This window comes from Esox lucius, chromosome 1 (genome assembly GCF_011004845.1).
Source record: "Esox lucius isolate fEsoLuc1 chromosome 1, fEsoLuc1.pri, whole genome shotgun sequence".
Classification (NCBI taxonomy): domain Eukaryota; kingdom Metazoa; phylum Chordata; class Actinopteri; order Esociformes; family Esocidae; genus Esox; species Esox lucius.
In genome coordinates this window covers 3,214,995-3,220,372 of record NC_047569.1, presented here as the reverse complement: position 1 = coordinate 3,220,372, position 5,378 = coordinate 3,214,995, and the positions used below count along the sequence as shown (strand labels likewise).

Sequence of the window (5,378 nt, the reverse complement as noted above, 5' to 3'; positions counted from 1 at the left end):
GGGCTGAAGATGAGATGGATCTCACACACAGTGTCCTACAGCTATGAGTGGACTCTAGCCTGGGGGCCGCACGTCTATAGTGATGCCAGGTTCCTGTGAGCTGGACTAATTCTAGTCCTGACGGTTCTGCCATGAGATGGAGGAGGCAACCTCCAACCGAGAGGATGGGGGCTAAGGAAAGCTCCAGTTCTGGACAACGTTTACTGGGGCATGGAAGACCAATTGCACGACATCATGCCAAGCTGATTGGGTCTATACCAGGTACATCTCATCTGCTGTCCAGGTAGCTGAGAGAGGAACCTGGGGATGGAGACATGCTACAGGAGGGCTTTAAAGATAAGGCACGGTGAATTGAAAAAAGTTAATTTTCTGGTGCTAGTAACCATCACCACCGACCCGGCCTGCAGCTATAGAGCCCTTAGATAAAACTGATCATCTTGGCATTCACAAAGTAGAACACACAGATTCTCCTGACCTGGCTGATAAAGCAGCTAGAATGGAGACAACTAGAGCTGTGTCATGGTAACCTGCATTTGAGCGATGAAGGACAACACCTTGGAATATACATCTGACATTCACGTTCTGTTACAATGGACTGCCAAGAAATGGTTCATAACTGACTGTCTGACGTTTGGAGGAGCAGAACATTTGTGATGACTTTGGAAGTACATCTAATTGGAACCATGAGAGGACTTTTCAGTGAATCGAGTAATTGGCATTAGAGGACTTTGTACCAGTGACAAATTGAAGGATGTATTCAGTGATAGGTGTTTACACACCACGTGTTGATGCTACATACCCAATACTGTCAATCTTATGTGTCACTTGAATTATTTCCTTTGACCAATGATTTTAACATAAAAGGTTTTGCTGTACTATGTTATAATTCTGTATAATGAAAATGTGTGATCTTGGAGTTAATACGAAGGTTATAGTCTAGAAGCATGTAAATGAGGATCCAGACATATTAGATTTGTTCCGTTCTCTAATCATTAGCGTAATGATATCAACAGAGTCATGTTGTTAAAGAGTACTGTTTTGTTGCAGTCTACATCCTAATGAGTAAACTGTTTAAGGATTGATACCAAGGGTTGATTTGGTATCAAGAGGATGGATTGTTATGAACATTTGGGAAATGTCTGTCTTTCTATTGGCTGGTATGTAAATCTTTACTTTGATTGTGACACACATGTCTGTATAATATCACAGGATATTTGACGATGTTCTCCTGCCTAGACAAAGAAGGGTGTCAGTCCTTTTGTTTCTTGTGTGGTCCTTGGGGGGGTAGTAAGCCCACCCTTTGGGTATAACCTAGGTGACACAAGACAGATGGCCAGCAACTTACCACACCCCTTTTTCCTTGATAAATACGAACTGTTCATGTATTAAGTTAGAGACTCCTCTGATTATTTTTTGTAAGCATGTGACGTGTCTCTCTATTTGTAAATACTCTATTAAACTGTGCTAAGAGAATTATGTTTCTGCACTTCCTCCTTTAAGAGTTCTGATGGATGGAATTGCCATCACAATTTCAACCTCTCCACTAAAAAGGCAAGGAGGCTCCTCTTAAAGCCACTCCTCCATTGGTTGTGAGAGCAAAGACAAACCACCAGAATGGCATTAGAAGTGGCAAGTGACACAGAAGGGTCAACAGGGTCAGATATGAAGTAACATTATACTCATTTTGATGTTTATTCTTTAAGTCACTAGCCATCCAGATCCAAGTTCCAGGCCAGACCAGATCACAGGCCAGACCAGACCAGATCACAGGCCAGGCCAGCATCTGAAAGGAATTAACTTAAATAGACATGGTGAATAACCTAACAGAACACAGGTGCGCACAATGAACATACACATGTCACGATCCAGGGCTGCTTGGAAACCAGAGCATGGCACCTGGACCATGACACAGCTTGACCACTATTTTCATATCTTCTATTTGTGTCCCAACAGCGAGTTGGAGGCCAGGAGTGGAGGTCCAACCTACAACTTCAAGTCAAATGGAAGAAAGTAACACTCTTGGAAGTAGGTTGAATGAGTATAACACAAAACAAGAGTCCTGTAGTCCTGTTATACTTTCAATGTTACTCAGCCCTGTCCTTGTCTCTTCTAGCTCCAAGACCTTGTTTTCAGACCTGTGAGCAACGTGTCCCACCAAACTCTGTCAGGTTCTTGTTGTTTAACATTATAAATAAAATGACTGGAGGGTCCCTTGGAAATACTTTTAAAGACTTCACACCTACTTCAAACACCCATGTACCTTGTTGGCACTCTACTTTCTGCACCACTCTGTCCCTCATTATCAAGGCTCTTGTATCCCCTGCTTACTGAAGTAATGCATACGCTTCTTGTGAAAACGCAGAGCATAACCCTTCAGAGATGGTAATAATTTCTCCTAATTAATAAGGTTATTCAGATTCAAGTATAATACATAATTTAATCCAACTTTAAAGCTGCCTGACATTTGTCCCTGCTCCCCCATTCTCTTTTGTTGCAATAGTTTAAACTATTTACCACTGAAGAAAATCACACTGAAAACCTATACATTTATGTTGTATGAACAATCATGGATAAGCATGGAAATAGTACTGTTAGTGTTAACTAGCCAAACTTGCTTTACCTAACGTCTGTGTTTCTCAGTGCGTGTCAATATAACTGGGGATACAGTTGTGGCAGCAATATTGATAGCTACATCTTCTGGTGACTGGCCTATTCTTTCTATCTGTAACGTGTGTTCCTCTGATGACTGTCCTTCTCTTTCATGCTGGCAAACACTCTAATATAATTTGTGTAGCGTGGGGAGAACGAGAGTTGTTTTGAACGCATTCAGGACGTCTGTTTTCCTGTTTCAACTCATCTGCTTAGAGCATATTGGTAGCTCTGACTATGACAATGCGATCTGCGTTTCTCAAATTGCATGCAGAAAATTGCTCAACCCGTTACATTCCATAAGAATGGGTTTGTACACTGAAAAATGGTGTATGTTGTCTAACAAAAAACATTTAGATTTGTTTTTCTTTACATGGTGCCATCACATTAAATTGAATGCTACATAATCACTGTTGTACTTATTGCAATCGCTTCATATTTTGTCTTTCAGGTTCTGTTCTTGGGCGGGTCGGCATCTGGAGGGAGAGACCTGCGGAAGAAGAGGACGATTAATTAGTAGCTTATAATACACAATTGCTGGGTGTTTTTGTTTAGGCTTCTTTAGTTTTTTCTATGTTTGTTATATTGTACATTCTATAAATAAATAAAGTTCAGTCTTATCTCTTCACTTTACGTCAGCAGTAGATGTCACGTCCTGGCAATGCCCCTAGCCATCTCTGCAGTGGGCTGGGGGCATAGTCAGGACAGGACAGAAGGTGGTTCCTCTAGCCACCTCTACCCAGTTTGGTCTCCCCAATTGGAGGCAGGTGTAAATCGTTGCCTCCAATTGGGGACCCTATTTATGTTCTATGTGCGGCCACACCCGTTGTGGTTCATTTTGTTTTGTACTGGATGCCGCGTATGTGTTGGTTCTTTTTCATTAAAACATGGATTACGTCTGTCTCTGTGCCCTACCACCAACACAATCGTGACAGTAAATCTATTAAATGTCGGCAGTAGAGCTATTAACCTTCAGCAGTAGAGCTGTTAACCGTCGGCGGAGAAGCGGAAAGCGTCGTTCAAATATCGATGGAAGGGAAAAATTGACGTCTACTTGACATCTTGCCAATGAGCAGCCGATGTCTTTACTGCATTCCGCCGACATCTCGTGTGTATGTCGGCCCGACATCGGTAAGACGAATGTGTGTTATCTGGGGACCACTTCCTCTGGTTTTACCAGAGTCCTCTGCCGTACGATCAGCCTTGAAGACGTCGTGCCCCTCTAGACAAATTGCTTCGTCAGGTAAACTGTTGTTCAGCCACGTTTCCATGAAAATGACATTGCAATCCATAATCCCATTTTGTGAGATGATTCTTAGTTGTATTTCATCCATTTTGTTCGCCAGTGACCCTACGTTAGCAAGGAAAAGGCTTGGTAGTGAAAGCTGATGGGGGCTTGCTGTAGCCTAGCCCAGAGGCCACCCCGCTTCCCTCGCCTTTGTTCACGATCTCGACGCCACCTCCAGGAACTTCCTGTCAGCAATGTGAATTGCCTCTCCTGGGGCGTCTTTGCGATCTCCAGTGGAAGTGAAACTGTGTGCATTGTGTTCCAATATTTAGGAGTTCTCGGGTATAGTGTATGTCAGGCTGTATTTAGTGAATAAACTAAGAACTATTAAGTTACTTACTGCTAATTTGCTAAATCTAGGTAGACCCTGAGCCTATAGTGCTTGTGTGCCGCCTTCTTGGTCTTTGGGCTTGAGTTCAGCAGGCTAAATTCAAAGTATTGTAGTTGGATGACCAGTTATGACAGTTACATTTTTGTGCAGGTTTGTTTGTACTGTATGCCTGCTATGAAAAAAATACCTGCATACCATTTTGACTACTGTCCAGTAGTATGGACATGTACAACAAAGATCCAGTAAGGCTGCAGCTGGCTGAAAACAGAACAGAATTTCTTGCCATTAATTTGCCTTAAGGCTCTGATAACATACAAAGTTCCAGGTTTATTCATCACATGCACAGAGTAAGTGTCATTCTGAACAATAAAATTATTGTGACATGGCACACATCTATGTAGAAGAATATAAGATATATAGCAATAATATACATAACAATGTAAACTAGATAACAACATTTTAAAGAGTTTAGAATGGGGGAAATGATTAGAAGCATTGAAAATTATAAATGAGTGTGATTATGCCTATGAATGTTTCATACAGTACAGAAAATTTTTCTAATGTACAGGGAAAGACATCAGAGCATTTGGAATGTTCATGAGTGACCAATATGATCATAGATCAGTGTTGCCAGTTGATGAGCCTTATTGCCTGAAAGAAAAATATTTGTGAGTTTGGATGTGTGCCCCCGATGCTCTGGTAATCTTTGATGAACACACTGAGGAACTTGAATTCGGAGACTCTGTCCACTTCAGCTCCATCGATGTGTATGGGGGCATGACCCCCTCCAACACTTCTTGAAGTCCACAATCATCTCTTTAGTCTTGCAGATGTTGAGTTGAGAGAGAGGTTGTTGTCCTGGCACCATGTAGCCAGATTAACTCCTCTCTGTAAGCGGTCTCAAAAACAACTCATACACCCATTCCCTTCCTACACAACATGCAACCATAGGACTCAGTGCCCATGTCAAAAATAAATAAATGGACGGTCAATAAACGAGTTGTTTTATAATTAGTTTTTGTATTTTACACTACTGTCAAGTTTTCAGGAAGAATTGTGCTGCAAATCTGTCAAGATTTAAGAAGTCTATGCATGATTTACCAGACTGAC

General features: G+C 41.7%; 1 long non-coding RNA gene across 1 annotated transcript; it reads left to right on the top strand.

Annotated features, from left to right (window-relative positions):
• Positions 1 to 1,776: 1,776 nt before the first annotated feature.
• On the top strand, positions 1,777 to 2,163 carry LOC117594248. Its single transcript, XR_004575600.1, has 3 exons — positions 1,777 to 1,811; positions 1,954 to 2,025; positions 2,114 to 2,163. It is a non-coding gene; the product is annotated as an uncharacterized LOC117594248 (long non-coding RNA).
• Positions 2,164 to 5,378: the final 3,215 nt, after the last annotated feature.